Genomic DNA, 25700 nt, shown 5'->3' with positions numbered 1-25700 from the left:
ACTGTGACCCCCCCCCCCCCCCGTTTTTCACCCTGTTATATGTACAGTAGTGTGAGGAAGGACCAGCGTCTCCACAGCTCTGAGAGAAAATGGCGCTGATGTGAGCTGTGAGGGCTAAGCCCCGCCCCCTTAATGGCGCGCTTCAGCCCCGCTATTCTTTAAAATATTTATACTGGCGGGGGTCCGGAATTAGTAGTGCCGCTGTGTGTGGGAGCATGGCGCGCAGCTTGCGATCGCTGTGCGGTACCTCAAAGCCGTCACTGAAGTCTTCTGATCTTCTTCTACTCACTTGTCTTCTGACTTCTGGCTCTGCAAGGGGGGGTGACGGCGGGCTCTGGGAATGAACCCCTAGGCGTACCTAGTGTTCCAAACCCTCAGGAGCTAATGGTGTCCTGTAGCCAAAGAAGCAGAGCCTTTAAACTCACAGAAGTAGGTATGCTTCTCTCCCCTCAGTCCCACGAAGAAGGGAGTCTGTTGCCAGCAGTTCTCCCTGAAAATAAAAAACCTAACATAAGTCTTTGCCGAGAAACCCAGTAGAGCTCCTCAGTGTGCATCCAGTCTGCCTGGGCACAGATTCTAAACTGGAGTCCAGAGGAGGGACATAGAGGGAGGAGCCAGGTCACACCATTTGAAAGTCTTAAAGTGCCCATGTCTCCTGCGGATCCCGTCTATACCCCATGGTTCTTGATGTGTTCCCAGCATCCTCTCGGACATATGAGAAATATAATTATCATCACTGGTTAATAATGCAACCACAGTGCTCCTCAGGATTATGGATTAAAGGGTCGACAGTCAGAAGGTCGACAAGCACAAGGTTGACATGGTCAAAAGGTCAACATGGAAATGGTTGACACATGAAAAGGTCAAAATTACTTTTTTGATGTTTTTTTGGTGTCAAAATTTCCCTTCCAGCACATGGACCCCAATTAACGCACAGTGTCCCCTCGCATGACGAGCGAGCTTCAGGCAAGGAGCCTTACTCTGCTCTGCTTGGTACAGGTTACTGTTCCGAATTGTAGTTCACGTGGCTGGTAAAGTCTAAAAAAAAAAAAATCATATAAATTTTAAAAAACAAATAAACTCATGTCGACCTATTATCCGGATCCTGCTCCTAAGCACTGGCCATATATAAAATAGGTAAACACCAGGTAGACAACATAAATGCAGATATTGGTTTGTTTAACAATTATTGGGGTTAATGCGGAATTGGATGTGAGCTACTTCTTTTTGAGTCAATTATGTTTTTTAGGACCACATGTGCACACACAAACACTTTCATTCATATGAATATTTGTTTGCATCTGGCACATACAGCTCCTTACTCTAATGCTGGGTACACACTTCTATTGAACGGCCGATATATTGCTGTTCCGTCGGCCAGTAGTGTGTACGTACCAACAATATGTCTGTGAACGCCGTCGTTCACAGACATATCGCATCAGCCCTGCAGCACACAAGATGACCAAAACATGTACAGATATATTGATGCATCGTTGTGTGTGTACGGGTAGGCAACAGACTGGCCGTACACATGCTGCAGCAGCAGGCGGTGACTGACAGCTGAACTGGGCAGGCGTGCATAAGACACTGCCCAATCTGGCTATAGATATATCTGCAGATCCATTGCTCTGTGTGGCAGCTGTAATCTACAAGGTGGAGGGTTAGGGATATGGATATGGGGAGAAATACTTTGGAATGCTGCAGCATTGGAGGTCCACGCCAGAAGTGACTGTCACATGGCCACTAGGACCTGGAAGATGACACTGGATCTTCCGCTGCCACTGGTAGAAGGTAAAAATACACTAGACCCCAGGTCATCATGTCGACATATCATTCGGTTGGAAAAATCATGGATGTCATCGTGGTCACTGTAGACATACTGAGCATGCCAACACTCTCAGGTCAACCTGATGACCAATCATACCACACCCTACACAACTGGAAAAAGATCTGTGTTCTAAGTGAACCCCCCTAGTTTGCACCCTGGTTTATTAAGGGCTCTAATTTAAGTTAGGGAATGGTAGAAAACTAATTTTGTGTGAATACATATTTAAATTCACTCAATATAAATGTATTTAAATAGTACTGCAATATCTGGGTGCTGTCATCATCATCCTTTATTTATAGTGTAGGTTAATTTTCCTTACTGATGGGAATAACAGCAAGGTATAGGTTTTATTACAGGATTCTCCCAGTTATTCCCAGCTAATACATAGTACAATGTATATTGGCTAGAGATACAGGGTAGTATCATGCTGCAATCACAAAACACCACATCCATAATACATATAGACACATTGCTAGATTTACTTTAATAACACCATTATACATATTAAACAAAACCAGTCCCATATACAGTGCATACATTCTGTACACATTCCCTGTACATACTTGTTAGGCATAATAACCCTGTTAACCTACCTCTGTCCTAACAGTTTCTCACGCTAGATCACGTCACCGTCACTTTCTTCCTTTAGTGATAATAACCAAAAATGTATAGGATCCTGCAACACAGGGGCAGGGTGTACCAAAATGGCGCCGCAAATCAACTAAAACGATCCGAATGATATGGCAATAGCGTTATCAAGTCACATGACTGGAACAACCAATCAGATGCTCCGAGTATGCATGACGAAACCACGACAAGTTCTACAGGAGCCTTTTTTCGCAAAACTTTATTTACATAACACAGATCGGTCGACATTTTTTTTGTGATGACGTCACATCATCTGAAGTGAAAACGAGGCTGCAATGAGCACTGAGCAGTGACTAGAGGTAAGTAATGTGTGACCTACTGCAGTATGTGTGTCCTACTGCAGTATGTGTGTGCACGGGGGCCACGGCTATAGCTGTGCATGTACACCCTAATTATAGCTATGTGGTTAGCACAGTGTACACCACTGTGAGCAACATTATCAGAATGACTTGAAGTGAACGTCAACTACAGTATTAATTTTATACAGATTTTATGCTATTTTATAATAGCGACTATACCTCTAGTGCTATAGAAGGATATTTATATTTAAAGACATTTTAAAAATGCATTTGTTTAACCCTAAATGAAACACATGATATAGTATATTTTGTGTGCATTGATGCACTTACCGGTGTGTATTCTGGTGGGTGAGATATGTGTGTTCAGTCATTGCTATACAGTCATGAGAGATGAACATGGAGATAGCCACACGGTTATTATAATTTATAACCACAAATTTACAGCACAATTTCCATGTAGACCAGTGGTTTCCAAACTGGGTGCTGTGACTCTGGCCACTTGCAGGGGTGTCCTGGTTTGGTGGTCCAGCACCAGTCCATATTATTTATATTCAATGTGGTAGGCAATACCAGTGCTGTACTTTTCAATAAGAAACTTTCTCTAACGTCCTAGTGGATGCTGGGGACTCCGTAAGGACCATGGGGAATAGACGGGCTCCGCAGGAGACTGGGCACTAAAGAAAGATTCAGTACTATCTGGTGTGCACTGGCTCCTCCCTCTATGCCCCTCCTCCAGAACTCAGTTAGAATCTGTGCCCGGCCAGAGCTGGGTGCTCCTAGTGGGCTCTCCTGAGCTTGCTAGAAAAGAAAGTATTTTGTCAGGTTTTTTATTTTCAGAGAGCTTCTGCTGGCAACAGACTCTCTGCTACGTGGGACTGAGGGGAGAGAAGCAAACCTACTCACTGCAGCTAAGTTGCGCTTCTTAGGCTACTGGACACCATTAGCTCCAGAGGGATCGAACACAGGTACCTAACCTTGATCGTCCGTTCCCGGAGCCGCGCTGACGTCCCCCTCGCAGAGCCAGAAGTACAGAAGCAGCAGAAGCAAGAAGACATCGAAATCGGCGGCAGAAGACTCCTGTCTTCACTTAAGGTAGCGCATAGCACTGCAGCTGTGCGCCATTGCTCCCGCAGCACACCCACACACTCAGGTCACTGTAGGGCGCAGGGGGGGGCGCCCTGGGCAGCAATTAAGATACCTGATGGCAAAAGTATACATATATACAGTCAGGCACTGTATATATGTGCGAGCCCCCGCCATTTTTACACATGAGAAGCGGGACAGAAGCCTGCCGCTGAGGGGGCGGGGCCTTCTTCCTCAGCACACCAGCGCCATTTTCTCTTCACAGCTCCGCTGGAAGGACGCTCCCCAGGCTCTCCCCTGCAGTATACAGGTGCAATAGAGGGTAAAAAAGAGAGGGGGGGGCACATAAATTTAGGCGCAGATATATATATATATATATATATATATATATATATATATATAAACAGCAGCTACTGGGTAAACACTAAGGTACAGTGTAATCCCTGGGTTATATAGCGCTGGGGTGTGTGCTGGCATACTCTCTCTCTGTCTCCCCAAAAGCCTTTGTGGGGTCCTGTCCTCAGTCAGAGCGTTCCCTGTATGTGTGCGGTGTGTCGGTACTCCTGTGTCGACATGTTTGATGAGGAAGGATACGTGGAGGCAGAACAAGTGCAAATAGATGTGGTGTCGCCCCCGACGGGGCCGACACCTGATTGGATGGATATGTGGAAGGTGTTAAATGATAATGTAAGCTCCTTACATAACAGATTGGATAAAGCTGTAGCCTTGGGACAGTCGGGGTCTCAACCCATGCCTGCTCCCACAGCGCAGAGGCTGTCAGGGTCTCAAAAGCGCCCAATATCCCAGTTAGTTGACACAGATGTCGACACGGAATCTGATTCCAGTGTCGATGACGATGATGCAAAGTTGCAGCCTAAAATGATTAAAGCCATCCGCTACATGATTGTGGCAATGAAGGATGTGTTACACATTTCTGAGGAAAATCCTGTCCCTGACAAGAGGATTTATATGTATGGGGAGAAAAAGCAAGAAGTGGCTTTTCCCCCGTCACGTGAATTGAATGAATTTTGTGAAAAAGCATGGGATTCCCCTGATAGGAAGGTAGTAATTTCCAAGAGATTGCTGATGGCGTATCCTTTCCCGCCAACGGACAGGTTACGCTGGGAATCCTCCCCCAGGGTAGACAAGGCGTTGACACGCTTATCTAAGAAGGTGGCTCTGCCGTCTCAGGATACGGCCGCCCTAAAGGATCCTGCGGATAGAAAGCAGGAAGCTATCCTGAAGTCTGTTTACACACATTCTGGTACGCTGCTGAGGCCAGCAATTGCTTTGGCCTGGATGTGTAGTGCGGTAGCAGCATGGACGGATACTCTGTCTAAAGAAGTTAGATACCCTGGACAGGGACTCTGTTCTAATTACCCTGGCACATATCAAGGACGGGGTCCTATATATGCGGGATGCCCAGAGGGACATTTGGCTGCTGGGCTCTAGAGTAAACGCAATGTCCATTTCTGCCAGAAGGGTCTTATGGACTCGGCAATGGACAGGGGATACCGACTCTAAAAAACACATGGAGGTTTTACCTTATAAGGGTGAGGAATTGTTTGGGGACGGTCTCTCAGACCTAGTTTCCACAGCTTCGGCTGGGAAGTCAAATTTCTTGCCTTATGTCCCTCCACAGCCTAAGAAAGCACCGTATTACCAAATGCAGTCCTTTCGTTCGCAAAAGAGCAAGAAAGTCAGAGATGCATCCTTTCTTGGCAGGGGTAGAGGAAAGAGGCTGCACCACGCAGCTAGTTCCCAGGAACAAAAGTCCTCCCCGGCTTCCACTACATCCACCGCATGACGCTGGGGCTCCACAGGCGGAGCCAGGAGCCGTGGGGGCGCGTCTCCGACATTTCAGCCACCAGTGGGTTCGCTCACGGGTGGATCCTTGGGCTATACAAGTTGTCTCAGGGATACAAACTGGAATTCGAGGTGACGCCCCCTCACCGTTACCTAAAATCGGCCTTGCCAGCTTCCCCCATGGAAAGGGAGGTAGTGCTGGCAGCAATTCACAAGTTATACCTCCAGCAGGTGGTTGTAAAGGTTCCTCTCCTTCAACAGGGAAGGGGTTACTATTCCACTATGTTTGTAGTACCGAAACCGGACGGTTCGGTCAGACCCATCTTGAGTTTAAAATCCCTGAACATTTATCTGAAGAAATTCAAGTTCAAAATGGAATCGCTCAGAGCGGTCATTGCAAGCCTGGAAGAGGGGGATTTTATGGTGTCTCTGGACATCAAGGATGCTTACTGTGCATGTCCCCATTTATCCACCTCATCAGGAGTACCTCAGATTTGTGGTACAGGACTGTCATTACCAATTCCAGACGTTGCCGTTTGGGCTCTCCACGGCACCGAGAATATTTACCAAGGGTAATGGCGGAAATGATGGTGCTCCTGAGAAAGCAAGGAGTCACAATTATCCCATACTTGGACGATCTCCTCATAAAGGCGAGGTCCAGAGAGCAGTTGCTGATCAGCGTAGCACACTCTCAGGAAGTGTTGCAACAGCACGGCTGGATTCTGAATATCCCAAAATCGCTGCTGATTCCTACGATGCGTCTGCCCTATCTGAGCATGATTCTGGACACAGACCAGAAGAAGGTGTTTCTCCCGGCAGAGAAGGCTCAGGAGCTCGTGACTCTAGTCAGAGACCTCTTAAAACCGAAACAGGTGTCAGTGCATCACTGCACGCGAGTCCTGGGAAAGATGGTGGCATCATACGAAGCCATTCCCTTCGGCAGGTTCCATGCGAGGATCTTTCAGTGGGATCTGTTGGACAAGTGGTCCGGATCGCATCTTCAGATGCATCGGCTGATCACCCTGTCCCCCAGGGCCAGGGTGTCTCTTCTGTGGTGGCTGCAGAGTGCTCACCTTCTCGAGGGCCGCAGGTTCGGTATACAGGACTGGGTCCTGGTGACCACGGATGCGAGCCTCCGAGGATGGGGGGCAGTCACTCAGGGAAGAAACTTCCAAGGGTTGTGGTCAAGTCAGGAGGCTTGTCTGCACATAAATGCCACAGGTGGACATGATGGCGTCCCGCCTCAACAAAAAGCTAAAAAGGTATTGCGCCAGGTCAAGGGACCCTCAGGCGATAGCTGTGGACGCACTGGTAACACCGTGGGTGTTCCAGTCGGTCTATGTGTTTCCTCCTCTTCCTGTCATACCCAAGGTACTGAGAATCGTAAGGAAAAGAAGAGTGAAAACAATACTCATTGTTCCGGACTGGCCAAGAAGGACTTGGTACCCGGAACTGCAAGAAATGCTCACAGAGGAACCATGGCCTCTGCCTCTCAGACAGGACCTGTTGCAACAGGGGCCCTGTCTGTTCCAAGACTTACCGCGGCTGCGTTTGACGGCATTGCGGTTGAACGCCGGATCCTAGCAGAAAAGGGCATTCCGGATGAATTTATTCCTACGCTGATAAAGGCTAGGAAGGACGTGACAGCAAAGCATTTTCTCTAACGTCCTAAGTGGATGCTGGGGACTCCGTAAGGACCATGAGGATTAGCGGCTCCGCAGGAGACTGGGCACAACTATAAAGAAAGCTTTTAGACTACTGGTGTGCACTGGCTCCTCCCACTAAGACCCTCCTCCAGACTTCAGTTAGATTCTTGTGCCCGGCTGAGCTGGATGCACACTAGGGGCTCTCCTGAGCACCTAGAAAGAAAGTATATTTAGGTTTTTTATTTTACAGTGAGATCTGCTGGCAACAGACTCACTGCAGCGAGGGACTAAGGGGAGAAGAAGCGAACCTACCTAACAGGTGGTAGTTTGGGCTTCTTAGGCTACTGGACACCATTAGCTCCAGAGGGATCGACCGCAGGACCCGACCTTGGTGTTCGTTCCCGGAGCCGCGCCGCCGTCCCCCTTACAGAGCCAGAAGCAACGAAGAGGTCCGGAAAATCGGCGGCAGAAGACTTCGGTCTTCACCAAGGTAGCGCACAGCACTGCAGCTGTGCGCCATTGCTCCTCATGTACACCTCACACTCCGGTCACTGATGGGTGCAGGGCGCTGGGGGGGGGGCGCCCTGAGGGCAATATATGACACCTTGGCTGGCAAATATACATCATATATAGTCCTAGAGGCTATATAGATGTAAAATTACCCCTGCCAGTATTCCAGAAAAAGCGGGAGAAAGTCCGCCGAAAAGGGGGCGGGGCTTCTCCCTCAGCACACTGGCGCCATTTTTCCCTCACAGCTCCGCTGGAAGGAAGCTCCCTGGCTCTCCCCTGCAGTCTGAACACTACAGAAGGGTAAAAAAGAGAGGGGGGGGGGCACTAAATTTAGGCGCAGTATAGATAATATATATATATATGATATATATAAAATAGCAGCTATAAGGGAAAACACTCATTGATAGTGGGATCCCTGTGTTATATAGCGCTCTGGTGTGTGCTGGCATACTCTCTCTCTGTCTCCCCAAAGGGCTTTGTGGGGTCCTGTCCTCTGTCAGAGCATTCCCTGTGTGTCGGTACGGCTGTGTCGACATGTTTGATGAGGAGGCTTATGTGGAGGTGGAGCAAATGCCTGTAAACGTGATGTCACCCCCTGCGGGGTCGACACCTGAGTGGATGGTGCTGTGGAAGGACTTACGCGACAGTGTCGACTCCTTGCATAAAAGGTTTGACGACATACCTATTGTGGGACAGCCGGCTTCTCAGCCTGTGCCTGCCCAGGCGTCTCAAAAGCCATCAGGGGCTCTAAAACGCCCGCTACCTCAGATGGCTGACACAGATGTCGACACGGATACTGACTCCAGTGTCGACGACGATGAGACTAATGTAACTTCCAGTAGGGCCACACGTTACATGATTGAGGCAATGAAAAATGTGTTGCACATTTCTGATGTTACCCCCGGTACCACAAAAAAAGGGTATAATGTTTGGAGAGAAAAAACTACCAGTAGCTTTTCCTCCATCTGAAGAGTTAAATGAAGTGTGTGAAGAAGCGTGGGCTTCCCCTGATAAAAAGCTGGTAATTTCTTAGAGGTTACTAATGGCGTACCCTTTCCCGCCAGAGGATAGGTCACGCTGGGAAACATCCCCTAGGGTGGATAAAGCGCTCACACGCTTGTCAAAGAAGGTGGCACTACCGTCTCCGGATACGGCCGCCCTGAAGGAATCTGCTGATAGAAAGCAGGAGGCTATCCTGAAATCTATATATACACACACAGGTGTTATACTGAGACCGGCTATTGCTTCAGCCTGGATGTGCAGTGCTGCTGCTGCGTGGTCAGATTCCCTGTCCGAAAATATAGATACCCTAGACAGGGACACTATATTGCTAAACGTAGAGCATATACAAGACGCACTTTTATACATGAGGGATGCACAGAGGGATATTTGCCGGCTGGCATCCAAAATTAGTGCAATGTCCATTTCTGCCAGGAGAGGGTTATGGACTCGGCAGTGGACAGGAGATGCAGATTCCAAACGACACATGGAAGTTCTGCCCTATAAGGGTGAGGAGTTGTTCGGGGATGGTCTCTCGGACCTCGTTTCCACAGCAACAGCTGGGAAGTCTACATTTTTACCCCATGTTCCCTCACAACCAAAGAAAGCTCCGTATTATCAGGTACAGTCCTTTCGGCCCAATAGGGGCAAGCGGGTTAAAGGCGCGTCCTTTCTGCCCAGAGGCAGAGGTAGGGGAAAGAAGCTGCTGCATACAGCCAGTTCCCAGGAGCAAAAGTCCTCCCCCGCTTCCTCTAAGTCCACAGCATGACGCTGGGGCTTCACAGGCGGAGCCAGGTACGGTGGGCTCGCTCACTGGTGGATCCCTGGATCCTTCAAGTAGTATCTCAGGCGTACAAGCTGGAATTCGAGACGTCTCCCCCCCGCCGTTTCCTCAAATCTGCCTTGCCAACCACTCCCTCAGGCAGGGAGGCAGTGTTACAGGCAATTCACAAGCTGTATTCACAACAAGTGATAGTAAAGGTGCCCCTACTTCAACAAGGAAGGGGTTACTATTCCACAATGTTTGTGGTACCGAAACCGGACGGTTCGGTGAGACCCATTTTAAATTTGAAATCCTTGAACACATATATAAAAAAATTCAAGTTCAAGATGGAATCGCTCAGGGCGGTTATTGCAAGCCTGGACGAGGGGGATCACATGGTATCACTGGACATCAAGGATGCTTACCTACATGTCCCCATTTACCATCCTCACCAGGAGTACCTCAGATTTGTGGTACAAGATTGTCATTACCAATTCCAGACGTTGCCGTTCGGTCTATCCACGGCTCCGAGGGTCTTTACCAAGGTAATGGCCGAAATGATGATACTCCTTCGAAAGAAGGGAGTTTTAATTATCCCGTACTTGGACGATCTCCTGATAAAGGCGAGGTCCAGAGAGCAGTTGTTGGTAGGGGTAGCACTATCTCAGGAAGTGCTACAACAGCACGGCTGGATTCTAAACATTCCAAAGTCACAGCTGGTCCCTACGACACGTCTGCTGTTCCTAGGGATGGTTCTGGACACAGAACAGAGAAAAGTGTTTCTCCCGGAGGAGAAGGCCAAGGAGCTGTCATCTCTAGTCAGAGGCCTCCTAAAGCCAAAACAGGTGTCGGTGCATCACTGCACGCGGATCCTGGGAAAAATGGTAGCTTCCTACGAAGCGATTCCATTCGGCAGGTTTCATGCAAGAACCTTTCAGTGGGACCTGTTGGACAAGTGGTCCAGATCGCATCTTCAGATGCATCGTCTGATAACCCTGTCTCCGAGGACAAGGGTATCTCTGCTGTGGTGGCTGCAGAGTGCTCATCTTCAAGAGGGCCGCAGATTCGGCATACAGGACTGGGTCCTGGTGACCACGGATGCCAGCCTTCGAGGCTGGGGAGCAGTCACACAGGGAAGAAACTTCCAAGGACTATGGTCAAGTCAGGAGACTTCCCTGCACATAAATATTCTGGAACTGAGGGCCATTTACAATGCCCTAAGTCAGGCAAAACCCCTGCTTCAAAACCAGCCGGTACTGATCCAGTCAGACAACATCACGGCGGTCGCCCATGTAAATCGACAGGGCGGCACGAGAAGCAGGACGGCAATGGCAGAAGCCACAAGGATTCTCCGATGGGCGGAAAATCACGTGTTAGCACTGTCAGCAGTGTTCATTCCGGGAGTGGACAACTGGGAAGCAGACTTCCTCAGCAGGCACGACCTCCACCCGGGAGAGTGGGGACTTCATCCAGAAGTCTTTCAAATGATTCTAAACCGGTGGAAAAAGCCACAGGTGGACATGATGGCGTCCCGCCTCAACAAAAAGCTAGAAAAATATTGCTCCAGGTCGAGAGACCCGCAGGCGATAGCTGTGGACGCTCTAGTAACACCGTGGGTGTACCGATCGGTTTATGTGTTCCCTCCTCTTCCTCTCATACCAAAGGTACTGAGGATAATAAGGAGAAGAGGAGTAAGAACTATACTCATTGTTCCTGATTGGCCAAGAAGAGCTTGGTACCCGGAACTTCAAGAAATGATGTCAGAGGACCCATGGCCTCTACCGCTCAGACAAGACCTGCTGCAGCAGGGGCCCTGTCTGTTCCAAGACTTACCGCGGCTGTGTTTGACGGCATGGCGGTTGAACACCGGATCCTGAGGGAAAAGGGCATTCCGGAGGAAGTCATTCCTACGCTGATTAAAGCTAGGAAAGAAGTAACCGCAAACCATTATCACCGCATATGGCGAAAATATGTTGCGTGGTGTGAGGCCAGGAAGGCCCCAACGGAGGAATTTCAGCTGGGCCGTTTCCTGCACTTCCTACAGTCAGGGGTGACTATGGGCCTTAAATTGGGTTCTATTAAGGTCCAGATTTCGGCTCTATCGATTTTCTTCCAGAGAGAACTGGCTTCACTACCTGAAGTTCAGACTTTTGTTAAGGGAGTGCTGCATATTCAGCCCCCTTTTGTGCCTCCAGTGGCACCTTGGGATCTCAACGTGGTGTTGGATTTCCTAAAGTCACATTGGTTTGAGCCACTGAAAACCGTGGATTTGAAATATCTCACGTGGAAAGTGGTCATGTTGTTGGCCTTGGCTTCGGCCAGGCGTGTATCAGAATTGGTGGCTTTGTCATGTAAAAGCCCTTATCTGATTTTCCGTATGGATAGGGCAGAATTGAGGACTCGTCCCCAGTTTCTCCCCAAAGTGGTATCAGCTTTTCATCTGAACCAACCTATCGTGGTGCCTGCGGCTACAAATGACTTGGAGGCTTCCAAGTTGTTGGATGTAGTCAGGGCCCTAAAAATATATGTTTCCAGGACAGCTGGAGTCAGAAAGACTGACTCGCTCTTTATCCTGTATGCGCCCAACAAATTGGGTGCACCTGCTTCAAAGCAGACTATTGCTCGCTGGATCTGTAGTACGATTCAGCTTGCACATTCTGCGGCTGGACTGCCGCATCCTAAATCAGTAAAAGCCCATTCCACGAGGAAGGTGGGCTCTTCTTGGGCGGCTGCCCGAGGGGTCTCGGCTCTTCAACTTTGCCGAGCAGCTACTTGGTCGGGGTCAAACACGTTTGCTAAATTCTACAAGTTTGACACCCTGGCTGAGGAGGACCTTGAGTTTGCTCATTCGGTGCTGCAGAGTCATCCGCACTCTCCCGCCCGTTTCGGAGCTTTGGTATAATCCCCATGGTCCTTACGGAGTCCCCAGCATCCACTTAGGACGTTAGAGAAAATAAGAATTTACTCACCGGTAATTCTATTTCTCATAGTCCGTAGTGGATGCTGGGCGCCCATCCCAAGTGCGGATTGTCTGCAATACTTGTATATAGTTATTGCTTAACTAAAGGGTTATTGTTGAGCCATCTGTTGAGAGGCTCAATTATTATCATACTGTTAACTGGGTATTGTATCACGAGTTATACGGTGTGATTGGTGTGGCTGGTATGAGTCTTACCCGGGATTCAAAATCCTTCCTCATTGTGTCAGCTCTTCCGGGCACAGTATCCTAACTGAAGTCTGGAGGAGGGTCTTAGTGGGAGGAGCCAGTGCACACCAGTAGTCTAAAAGCTTTCTTTATAGTTGTGCCCAGTCTCCTGCGGAGCCGCTAATCCCCATGGTCCTTACGGAGTCCCCAGCATCCACTACGGACTATGAGAAATAGAATTACCGGTGAGTAAATTCTTATTATCGCCGTATATGGCGAAAATATGTTGCTTGGTGTGAGGCCAGGAAGGCCCCTACAGAGGAATTCCAGCTGGGTCGATTCCTGCACTTCCTACAGTCAGGTGTGACTATGGGCCTAAAATTATGGTCCATAAAGGTCCAGTATTCGGCCCTATCCATCTTCTTTCAAAAAGAACTGGCTTCACTGCCTGAGGTTCAGACGTTTGTTAAGGGAGTGCTGCATATTCAGCCCCCTTTTGTGCTACCAGTGGCACCTTGGGATCTCAACGTGGTGTTGGATTTCCTGAAATCCCTCTGGTTTGAGCCACTTAAGACCGTGGAACTAAAGTATCTCACGTGGAAAGTGGTCATGCTGTTGGCTTTAGCTTCAGCTAGGCGTGTGTCAGAATTGGCGGCTTTGTCATGTAAAAGCCCCTATCTGGTTTTCCATATGGACAGGGCAGAGTAGCGGACTCGTCCGCGGTTTCTGCCAAAGGTGGTGTCATCTTTTCATTTGAACCATCCTATTGTGGTGCCTGCGGCTACTCGTGACTTGGAGGACTCCAAGTTGCTGGACATAGTCCGGGCTTTGAAGATTTATGTAACCAGAACGGCTGGAGTCAGGAAGACTGACTCGCTGTTTATCCTGTATGCATCCAACAAGCTGGGTGCTCCTGCTTCAAAGCAAACTATTGCTCGCTGGATCTGTAACACGATTCAGCAGGCTCATTCTGCGGCGAGATTGCCGCAGCCGAAATCAGTGAAAGCCCATTCCACAAGGAAAGTGGGCTCTTCTTGGGCGGCTGCCCGATGGGTCTCGGCATTACAGCTTTGCCGAGCTGCTACTTGGTCGGGTTCAAACACTTTTGCAAAATTCTACAGGTTTGATACCCTGGCTGAGGACGACCTTGTGTTTGCCCATTCGGTGCTGCAGAGTCATCCGCACTCTCCCGCCCGTTTGGGAGCTTTGGTATAATCCCCATGGTCCTTACGGAGTCCCCAGCATCCACTAGGACGTTAGAGAAAATAAGAATTTACTCACCGGTAATTCTATTTCTCGTAGTCCGTAGTGGATGCTGGGCGCCCGTCCCAAGTGCGGACTTTCTGCAATACGTGTATATAGTTATTGCTTAACAAAGGGTTATGGTTATGTAGCATCGGTTGAGTGATGCTCAGTTGTTGTTCATACTGTTAACTGGGTAAGTTTTTCACAAGTTGTACAGTGTGATTTGTGTGGCTGGTATGAGTCTTACCCTGGATTCCAAAATCCTTTCCTTGTAATGTCAGCTCTTCCGGGCACAGTTTCCTTAACTGAGGTCTGGAGGAGGGGCATAGAGGGAGGAGCCAGTGCACACCAGATAGTACTGAATCTTTCTTTAGAGTGCCCAGTCTCCTGCGGAGCCCGTCTATTCCCCATGGTCCTTACGGAGTCCCCAGCATCCACTACGGACTACGAGAAATAGAATTACCGGTGAGTAAATTCTTATTTTTAGCATATGGGTGCCGTTAAAAAAAAATATACTTATACTCTAGGGAGGGGTGATTCAAAACATCTTGGGAACCACTAATGTAGAGAATCCTATATTATCTTCCCTCAGTCACTTATGGCAGCCATTACAATGGTCAGTTTCCCTTCTTAAGGCCCCTACACATTGCGCGATCCGCCGCCGAGCTGCCCGATGGCGGATACGGGCGACCCGGCGGCAGGGGGGAGGTGACCCAGCGCCATAGCAGTGCAGGCAAATATGGACGAGATCGTACATATTGGCCTGCATGCACAAGTGACAGGGCACCAGCGATGAACGAGCGCGGGGCCGCGCATCGTTCATCGCTGGTGCCTACACACTGAAAGATATGAACAGTATATCGTTTATTTCTCTAACGTCCTAGTGGATGCTGGGGACTCCGTAAGGACCATGGGGAATAGACGGGCTCCGCAGGAGACAGGGCACTTTAAGAAAGAATTAGGAATACTGGTGTGCACTGTCTCCTCCCTCTATGTCCCTCCTCCAGACCTCAGTTAGAATCTGTGCCCGGACGAGCTGGGTGCACTTTAGTGAGCTCTCCTGAGCTTGCTAATAAGAAAGTATTTTGTTAGGATTTTTTATTTTCAGAGAGATCTGCTGGCAACAGGCTCTCTGCTACGTGGGACTGAGGGGAGAGAAGCAGACCTACTAACTGCGGATAGGTCATGCTTCTTAGGCTACTGGACACCATTAGCTCCAGAGGGATCGAACACAGGAACGCACCCTTGGTCGTCCGATCCCGGAGCCGCGCCGCCGTCCCCCTCACAGAGCCAGAAGCCGGCGTGTGAAGCAGGAAGACGTCAAAAGCGGCGGCAGAAGACTCCAGTCTTCATATGAGGTAGCGCACAGCACTGCAGCTGTGCGCCATTGCTCCCACATTACACCCACACACTCCGGTCACTGTAGGGTGCAGGGCTCAGGGGGGGCGCCCTGGGCAGCAATTAGAGACCTCTTGGCAAAGTGGGCATATATACAGTTGGGCACTGTATATATGCATGAGCCCCCGCCATTATTTTACACAAAATCGCGGGACAGAAGCCCGCCGCTGAGGGGGCGGGGCTTCTTCCTCAGCACTCACCAGCGCCATTTTCTCTCCACAGCTCCGCTGAGAGGAAGCTCCCCAGGCTCTCCCCTGCAGAAGCACGATAGAAGAGGGTGAAAAGAGAGGGGGGCACATAAATTTGGCGTAAAAACAATATATACAGCTTCTACTGGGTTAACACTACGTTACTGTGTGATTCCTGGGTCATATAGCGCTGGGGTGTGTGCTGGCATACTCTCTCTCTGTCTCTCCAAAGGGCCTTGTGGGGGAACTGTCTTCAAATAGAGCATCCCCTGTGTGTGTGGTGTGTCGGTACGTGTGTGTCGACATGTCTGAGGTAAAAGGCTCCCCTAAGGAGGAGATGGAGCTAATATGTGTGTGAGAGGGTGTCTCCGTCGACAACGCCGACATTTGTTTGGATATGTGTAAGTGCTAAGGTGAATTTATTGCACAAAAGATTAGAGAACAGACAGGAATTCTACCCATGTCTGTCCCTATGGCGCAGAGACCTTCAGAGTCTCACAATGCTCACTATCCAAAATAATAGACACTGATATCGACACGGAGTTTGACTCCAGTGTCGATTACGATAATGCAAAGTTACAGCCAAAATGGCAGAAAAGTATTCAATATATGATTATTGTAATAAAGATGATTTGCATATCACTGATGACTCATCTGTCCATGACACAAGGGTACACATTTTAAGGGGAAGAAAGCTAAGGTAAATTTCCCTCCTCTCATGAGGAAAAAGAGCGGGAATCTCCAGACAAGAGACTGCAGCTTCCCACAAAGAATTCTCAGGCAGTATCCTTTCCCCACTAGGGCCAGGATGTGATGGGAATCTTCCCCTAGGGTGTCACGTTTGCCCAAAAGGTAGCCCTAGCTATTCTCAGGGATCCTGCAGATAGCGTGCACATTTTGGTACACTATTCAGACCGGCGATTGTGTCGGCATGGGTTTATAGCGCTGTGGCCAGGTACCTTATCAACAGAAATTGAGACCCTAATATATATATATATATATATATATATATATATTAAAGATGCTGTCTTAAGAGATATATATCATAAAACATGCCCAAAGAGACATGAGTATTCTGGGTCCCAGAGGCAAAGCTATGTCGATTTCTGCTTGACGTATCCGGTAGAATATGCAATGGACAGATGATGCCAACTTAAGTGGCATATGGAAGGCTGAGGATTGTGTGGAGAAAGGTTCTCGGACCTGGTCTCCACAGCTATAGCTGGTAATTCTGATATTTTGCCTTGTATTCCTGCACAGCCTAGGAAAGCACGTCATTATCAAATGCAGCCTTTCGAACAAAGAAACAAGAAAGTCCGAGGTGCGTCCTTTCTTGCCAGAGGCGGGGGCAGAGGAAACCAGCTGCACAACACAGCTAGTTCCCAGGAACAGAAGTCCTCCCCGGCCTCTACGAAAATCCACCGCAGGTCGCTGGGGCTCCACAGGCGGAGCTAGGCCCGGTGGGGGCACGCTTTCGTAAGTTCAGCCACAAGTGGGTTCACTCCCTGTTAGATCCCTGGGCAATATATATTGTGTCTCAGGGATACAAGCTGGACTTTGAGAAGATGCCTCCTCACTGATGGCCCTGCCGGCTTCCCCCTTCCCCCCCCCCCCCGAGAGGGAAACAGTTAACTGCAATTCACAAATTGTATCTTCAACAGGTGGTGGTCAAGGTTCCCCTCCTTCAACAAGGAGGGTGTTATTATTCGGCCATGTTGTAGTCCCGAAACCAGATGGTTCGGTCAGACCCATATTGAATTAAAATCCCTGAACATATACTTGAAAAGTTCAAGTTCAAGATGGAATCGCTCAGAGCGGTCATCGCAAGGGAGGGGGATTTTATGGTGTCTCTGGACATAAAGGATGCTTACCTTCATGTACCCGTTTATCCACCTCATCAGGAGTACCTCAGATTTGTGGTACATGATTGTCATTACCAATTCCAGACGTTGCCGTTTGGTCTGTCCACGGCACCGAGAGTATTTACCAAGGTAATGGCAGTAATGATGGTGCTCCTGCGAAAGCAAGGAGTCACAATTATCCCATACTTGGACGATCTCCTCATAAAGGCGAGGTCCAGAGAGCAGTTGCTGATTAGTGTAGCACGCTTTCAGGAAGTGTTACAACAGCACGGCTGGATTCTGAATATTCCAAAGTCGCAGCTGATTCCTACGACGCGTCTGCCCTTCCTCGGCATGATTCTGGACGCAGACCAGAAGAAGGTTTTTCTCCCGACGGAGAAGGTTCAGGGACTCATGACACTGGTCAGTGACCTCTTAAAACCAAAACAGGTGTCGGTGCATCACTGCACGAGAGTCCTGGGAAAGATGGTGGCGTCATACGAGGCCATTCCCTTCGTCAGGTTCCATGCGAGGACCTTTTCAATGGGATCTGTTGGACAAGTGGTCCGGATCGCATCTACAGATGCATCGGCTGATCACCCTATCCCCCAGGGCCAGGGTGTCTCCTCTGTGGTGGCTGCAGAGTATAACTCACCTCCTCGAGGGCCGCAGGTTCGGCATTTAGGACTGGGTCCTGGTGACCACGGATGCAAGCCTCCGAGGGTGGGGGGCAGTCACTCAGGGAAGAAGTTTCCAAGGGCTGTGGTCAAGTCAGGAGACTTGCCTTCACATCAATATCCTGGAACTAAGGGCCATATACAACGCCCTAAGTCAAGCGGAGACCCTGCTTCGCAACCAATCGGTGCTGATTAAATCAGACAACATCACCGCAGTGGCTCATGTAAACCGCCAAGGCGGCACAATGAGCAGGGTGGCGATGGCGGAAGCCACCAGAATTCTTCGATGGGCGGAGAATCACGTACGAGCACTGTCAACAGTGTTCATTGCGGGAGTGGACAACTGGTTAGCAGACTTCCTCAGCAGGCACGACCTCCACTCGGGAGAGTGGGGACTTCATCAAGAAGTCTTCGCGCAGATTGTAGGTCGGTGGGAACTGCCACAGGTGGATATGATGGCATCCCGACTCAACAAAAAGCTACAGAGGTATTGCGCCAGGTCAAGAGACCCTCAGGCGATAGCTGTAGACGCACTGGTGACACCGTGGATGTTCCAGTCGGTTTATGTGTTTCCTCCTCTTCCTCTCATACCCAAGGTGCTGAGAATCATAAGAAAAAGAGGAGTGAGAACAATACTCATTGTTCCGGATTGGCGAGAAGGACTTGGTATCCAGAGCTGCAAGAAATGCTCACAGAGGACCCATGGCCTCTGCCTCTAAGGCAGGATCTGTTGCAGCAGGGACCTTGTCTGTTCCAAGTCTTACCGCGGCTGCGTTTGACGGCATGACGGTTGAACGCCAGATCCTAGTAGAAAAAGGGATTCCGGATGAGGTTATTCCTACGCTAATAAAGGCTAGGAAGGACGTGACGGCTAAACATTATCACCGTATACGGCGAAAATATGTTGCTTGGTGTGAGGCCAGGAATGCCCCTACAGAGGAATTCCAGCTGGGCCGTTTCCTTCACTTCCTACAGTCGGGAGTGACTTTGGGCCTAAAATTGGGGTCCATTAAGGTCCAGATTTCGGCCCTATCCATTTTCTTTCAAAAAGATCTAGCTTCTCTAACTGAAGTTCAGACGTCTGTAAAGGGAGGGCTGCATATTCAGCCCCCGTTTGTGCCTCCAGTGGCACCTTGGGATCTTTACATGGTGTTGAGTTTCCTGAAATCACACTGGTTTGAGCCTCTAAAAACCGTGGAAATATCTCACGTGGACGGTGGTCATGCTATTAGCCTTGGCTTCGGCTAGGCGTGTGTCAGAATTGGCGACTTTGTCACATAAAAGCCCCTATTTGGTTTTCCATATGGACAGGGCAGAATTGCGGACTCGTCTGCAATTTCTGCCAAATGTGGTGTCATCTTTTCATATGAACCAACCTATTGTGGTGCCTGTGGCTACTCGTGACTTGGAGGATTCCGAGTTACTGGATGTAGTCAGGGCTTTGAAGGTTTATGTAGCCAGAACGGCTAGAGTCAGGAAAACTGAGTCGCTGTTTATCCTGTATGCATCCAACAAGCTGGGTGCTCCTGCTTCAAAGCAAACTATTGCTCGCTGGATCTGTAACACGATTCAGCAGGCTCATTCTGCGGCTGGATTGCCTCTTCCAAAATCAGTAAAAGCCCACTCCACAAGGCAGGTGGGCTCTTCTTGGGGGCGGCTGCCCGAGGGGTCTCGGCATTACAGCTTTGCCGAGCGGCTACTTGGTCAGGTTCAAACACTTATGCAAAGTTTTACAAGTTTGATACCCTGGCTGAGGAGGACCTTGTGTTTGCTCATTCGGTGCTGCAGAGTCATCCGCAATCTCCCGCCCGTTTGGGAGCTTTGGTATAATCCCCATGGTCCTTACGGAGTCCCCAGCATCCACTAGGACGTTCGAGAAAATAAGATTTTACTTACCGGTAAATCTATTTCTCGTAGTCCGTAGTGGATGCTGGGCGCCCGTCCCAAGTGCGGACTTCTTCTGCAATACTTGTACATAGTTATTGCTTAAATAAGGGTTATGTTATGGTTGCATCAGGGTTATCTGATGCTCTGTTGTTATTCATACTGTTAACTGGGTAAGTCTATCACGAGTTATACGGTGTGATTGGTGTGGCTGGTATGAGTCTTACCCTCGATTCCAAAATCCTTTCCTTGTACTGTCAGCTCTTCCGGGCACAGTTTCCTTAACTGAGGTCTGGAGGAGGGACATAGAGGGAGGAGCCAGTGCACACCAGTATTCCTAATTCTTTCTTAAAGTGCCCTGTCTCCTGCGGAGCCCGTCTATTCCCCATGTTCCTTACGGAGTCCCCAGCATCCACTACGGACTACGAGAAATAGATTTACCGGTAAGTAAAATCTTATTATCTTTCACTCATATCGCCCAGTGTGTAGGGCCTTTAAGTTACCTAGAGGCTGGTAAATGAAAAAGTTACAAGGGAAGCTAGTAATTATAATTACAGATACATAATATGTAGAAGACTGTTTACCTACATTAAGGGGTATATGCAATTAGCGGCGAATCGCGGCAATTTTTCGCCCGTTTTTTAATTCGACACAATTCGACCGTCGAATTCCGGCAAGTGGGTGCCGGAATTCAACATATTCAATAAAAAACGGATTCGACAGTCCCGCTGTCGAAAAACGTCCGATTTGACGGATTTTGATCCGATTTTTAAAAAAACGGTAAAAAAACCCGAAAAAAACTGCATGGGGTCCCCCCTCCTAAGCATAACCAGCCTCGGGCTCTTCGAGCCGGTCCTGGTTCTAAAAATCCGGGGGGGAAATGACAGGGGATCCCCCGTATTTTTAAAACCAGCACCGGGCTCTGCGCCTGGTGCTGGTGCAAAAAATACGGGGGACAAAAAGAGTAGGGGTCCCCCGTATTTTTTACACCAGCATCGGGCTCCACTAGCTGGACAGATAATGCCACAGCCGGGGGTCACTTTTATACAGCGCCCTGCGGCCGTGGCATTAAATATCCAACTAGTCACTCCTGGCCGGGGTACCCTGGGGGAGTGGGGACCCCTTCAATCAAGGGGTCCCCCCCAGCCACCCAAGGGCCAGGGGTGAAGCCCGAGGCTGTCCGTCCCCCCCCCCCCCCCCCATCCAAGGGCTGCGGATGGGGGACTGATAGCCTTGAGAAAATTGAAAGAATATTGTTTTTTCCAGTAGTACTACAAGTCCCAGCAAGCCTCCCCCGCAAGCTGGTACTTGGAGAACCACAAGTACCAGCATGCGGGAGAAAAACGGGCCCGCTGGTACCTGTAGTTCTACTGGAAACAAAATACCCAAATAAAAACAGGACACGCACACCGTGATAGTAAAACTTTATTTCACACATGTCGACACATACATACTTACCTATGTTCACACGCCGACCTCTGTCCACTTGTCCAAGTAGAATCCACGTGTACCTGTGAATAAAATTATACTCACCTGATCCAGTGTCCAGATTATAATCCACGTACTTGGCAAAAAAAACAAAAACGAACACCCGGACCAAACGGACTGAAAGGGGTCCCATGTTTATGATGTCCATATCTGCCAGATCTCACAAACTCCGGGAGAAGAGCCTGCCGTTTTAGGGGGCGAGGCCTATTCTCCTCAGCACACGGCGCCATTTTCCTGCTCAGCTCTGCTGTGAGGAAGGCTCCCAGGCTCTCCCCTGCACTGCACTACAGAAACAGGGTTAAAACAGAGAGGGGGGGCACTTATTTGGCGATATGATTACATATGTGAAAATGCTATAAGGGAAAACACTTGTATAAGGGGTTGTCCCTGTATAATTATAGCGTTTTTGGTGTGTGCTGGCAAACTCTCCCTCTGTCTCCCCAAAGGGCTAGTGGGGTCCTGTCCTCTATCAGAGCATTCCCTGTGTGTGTGCTGTGTGTCGGTACGTGTGTGTCGACATGTAGGAGGACGATGTTGGTGAGGAGGCGGAGCAAATTGCCTGTATTGGTGATGTCACTCTCTAGGGAGTCGACACCGGAATGGATGGCTTATTTAGGAATTACGTGATAATGTCAACACGATGCAAGGTCGGTTGACGACATGAGACGGCCGGCAAACAAATTAGTACCTGTCCAGGCGTCTCAGACACCGTCAGGGGCTTGTAAAAACGCCCATTTACCTCAGTTGGTCGACACAGACACGGACACTGACTTCAGTGTCGACGGTGAAGAAACAAACGTATTTTCCTTTAGGGCCACACGTTACATGTTAAGGGCAATGAAGGAGGTGTTACATATTTCTGATACTACAAGTACCACAAATAAGGGTATTATGTAGGGTGGGAATAATCTACTTGTAGTTTTTCCTGAATCAGATAATGTGTGTGATGATACGTGGGTTTCCTCCGATAGAAAATTATTGGAGGTATACCCTTTCCCGCCAGAAGTGAGGGCGAGTTGGGAAACACACCTTAGGGTGGATAAGGCGCTCACACGCTTATAAAAACAAGTGGCGTTACCGTCTCCAGATACGGCCGCCCTCAAAGAGCCAGCTGATAGGAAGCTGAAAAATATCCTAAAAAGTATATACACACATACTGGTGTTATACTACGACCAGCAATCGCCTCAGCCTGGATGTGCAGCGCTGGGGGGGCTTGGTCGGTTTTCCTGACTGAAAATATTGATACCCTTGACAGGAACAATATTTTATTGACTATAGAGCATTTTAAGGATGCATTTCTATATATGCGAGATGCGCAGAGGGATATTTGCATTCTGGCATCAAGAGTAGATGTGATGTCCATATCTGCCAGACGATGTTTATAGACATGACAGTGGTCAGGTGATGCAGATTCCAGACGGCACATGGAAGTATTGCCGTATAAAGGGGCGGTCCATCGGACCTGGTGGCCATGGCAACAGCTGGAAAATCCACTTTTGTTACCCCAAGTCACATCTCAGCAGAAAAGGACACAGTCTTTTCAGTCTCAGTCCTTTCGTACCCATAAAGGCAGGCGGGCAAAAGGCCAGTCATATCTGCCCAGGGTTAGAGGAAAGGGAAGAAGACTGCAGCAGGCAGCCCATTCCCAGGAACAGAAGTCCTCCACAGCTTCTGCCAAGTCCGCAGCATGACGCTGGGGCCATACAAGCGGACTCAGGTGCGGTGGGGGGTCATCTCAAGAGTTTCAGCACGCAGTGGGCTCACTCGCAAGTGGACTCCTGGATCCTACACGTAGTATCCCAGGTGTACATTGGAAATTCGAGACGTCCTCTCCTCACAAGTTCCTGAAGTCTGCTTTACCAACGTCTCCCTCCGACAGGGAGGCAGTATTGGGAAAAAATTCACGGGCTGTATTCCCAGCAGGTGATAATCAAAGTACCCCTCCTACAACAAGGGAAGGGGTATTATTCCACACTATATTGTGGTACTGAAGCCAAACGGCTCGGTGAGATCTAAAAGATTTGAACAATTACACAGGGACGCTTACCTACATGTCCAAATTTTGCCCTTCTCACCAAGGGTATCTCAGGTTCGTGGTACAGAACTGTCACTATCAGTTCAGACGCTGCCGTTTGGATTGTCCACGGCACCCCGGGTCTTTACCATGGTAATGGCCGAAATGATGATTCTTCCTAAAAGAAATATGGACGCTTTCCTGATAAGGGCAAGGTCCAGAGAACAGTTGGCGGTCGGAGTAGCACTATCTCAAGTAGTTCTACGACAGCACGAGTGGATTCTAAATATTCCAAAATCGCAGCTTTTTCCGACGACACGTCTAATGTTCCTAGGAACGATTCTGGACACAGTCCAGAAAAGGATGTTTTCTCCCGGAGAAGAAGGCCAGGAAGTTATCCGAGCTAGTCAGGAACCTCCTAAAACCAGGAAAAGTATCAGTGCATCATTGCACAAGGGTCCTGTGAAAAATGGTGGTTTCTTACAAAGCGATCCCATTCGGTAGATTTCACGCAAGAACCTTTCAGTGGAATCTGCTGGGAAAATGGTCCGGATCGCATCTTCAGATGCATCAGCGGATAACCCTGTCTCCAAGGACAAGGGTGTTTTCTTCTGCGGTGGCTGCAGAGTGCTCATCTATGAAAGGGCCGCAGATTCGACATTCAGGACTGGGTCCTGGTGACCACGGATGCCAGCCTGAGTGGCTGGGGAGCAGTCACACAAGGAAAAAATTTCCAGGGAGTGTGATCAAGTCTGGAGACTTCTCTCCACATAAATATACTGGAGCTAAGGGCAATTTACAAGGCTCTAAGCTTAGCAAGACCTCTGCTTCAAGGTCAGCCGGTATTGATCCAGTGGGACAACATCACGGCAGTCGCCCACGTAAACAGACAGGGCGGCACATGAAGCAGGAGGGAAATGGCAGAAACTGCAAGGATTCTTCGCTGGGCGAAAAATCATGTGATAACACTCTCAGCAGTGTTAATTCCGGGAGTGGAAAACTGGGAAGCAGACTTCCTCAGCAGGCATAACCTCCACCCGGGAGAGTGGGGACTTCAGCGGGAAGTCTTCCACATGATTGTAAACCGTTGGGAAAAACCAAAGGTGGACATGATGGCGTCCCGCCTGAACAAAAAACTAGACAAATATTGCGCCAGGTCAAGGGACCCTCAGGCAATAGCGGTGGACGCTCTGGTAACACTGTGGGTGTACCAGTCAGGGTATGTGTTCCCTCCTATGCATCTCATACCAAAAGTACTGAGAATCATAAGAAGGAGATGAGTAAGAACGATACTCGTGGTTCCGGATGGGTCAAGAAGGACTTGGTACCCGGAACTTCAAGAGATGCTCACGGAAGAACCGTGGCCTCTACCTTTAAGAAAGGACCTGCTCCAGCAGGGGCCTTGTCTGTTCCAAGACTTACCGCGGCTGCGTTTGACGGCATGGCAGTTGAACGCCGGATCCTGAAAGGGCATTCCAGATGAAGTCATCCCTACCCTGGTCGAAGCCAGGAAGGATGTAACCGCAAAACATTTTCACCGCATTTGGCGAAAATATGTTGCGTGGTGTGAGGCCAAGAAGGTCCCTACAGAGGAATTCCAACTGGGTCGTTCCTACATTTCCTGAAAACAGGACTGTCTATGGGCCTAAAATTAGGGTCCATTAAGGTTCAAATTTCGACCCTGTCGAATTTCTTCCAGAAAGAACTGGCTTCAGTGCCTGAAGTTCAGACGTTTGTAAAAGGGGTACTGCATATACAGCCTCCTTTTGTGCCCCCAGTGGCACCTTGGGATCTCAATGTTGTTTTGAGTTTCCTAAAGTCACATTGGTTTGATCCACTCACCACTGTGGAATTAAAATATTTCACATGGAAGGTGAAGATTCTATTAGACCTGGCTTCAGCCAGGCGTGTGTCAGAATGGGCGGCTTTATCATATAAAAGCCCTTACTTAATTTTTCTTTCTGACAGGGCAGAATTGAGGACTCGTCCTCAATTTCTCCTTAAGGTGTTTTCTGTTTTTCACATGAACCAACCTATTGTGGTACCTGCGGCTACTAGGGACTTGGAGGACTCCAAGTTACTTGACGTTGTCAGGGCCCTGAAAATATATGTTTCCAGGACGACTGGAGTCAGAAAATCTGACTCGCTGTTTAGCCTGTATGCACCCAACAAGATGGGTGTTCCTGCTTCTAAGCAGACGATTGCTCGCTGGATTTGTAGTACAATTCAGCTTGCAC

At 49.1% G+C, this 25700-nt stretch overlaps 2 protein-coding genes across 6 annotated transcripts in view; one reads left to right on the top strand and one right to left on the bottom strand.

Moving 5' to 3' along the window:
- LOC134905706 (THAP domain-containing protein 3-like) overlaps positions 1–2627 on the bottom strand; it is a 116325-nt gene extending 113698 nt beyond the window's left edge. For 2 of the 4 annotated variants that reach the window (XM_063914652.1, XM_063914655.1), the window contains exon 1: positions 2422–2626. The gene's annotated coding sequence lies outside the window, so the exon portion shown is untranslated. Of the gene's footprint in view, positions 1–873; positions 1039–2421 lie in introns of all 4 variants that reach the window. The other 2 variants (XM_063914654.1, XM_063914653.1) reach the window with 2 other exon arrangements.
- Positions 2628–2669: 42 nt separating this feature from the next.
- The window catches only part of LOC134905680 (myoneurin-like), a 111781-nt gene continuing 88750 nt past the window's right edge, over positions 2670–25700 (top strand). Inside the window, exon 1 of one of the 2 annotated variants that reach the window (XM_063914650.1) lies at positions 2670–2775. The gene's annotated coding sequence lies outside the window, so the exon portion shown is untranslated. Of the gene's footprint in view, positions 2776–3700; positions 3868–25700 lie in introns of those variants that run through there. The other variant, XM_063914651.1, reaches the window with a different exon arrangement.

The sequence above is a fragment of the Pseudophryne corroboree genome, chromosome 1, assembly GCF_028390025.1.
Source record: "Pseudophryne corroboree isolate aPseCor3 chromosome 1, aPseCor3.hap2, whole genome shotgun sequence".
NCBI lineage: Eukaryota > Metazoa > Chordata > Amphibia > Anura > Myobatrachidae > Pseudophryne > Pseudophryne corroboree.
The sequence above is the reverse complement of the archived record's forward strand: the minus strand, read 5'-3'. Positions and strand labels throughout refer to the sequence as shown.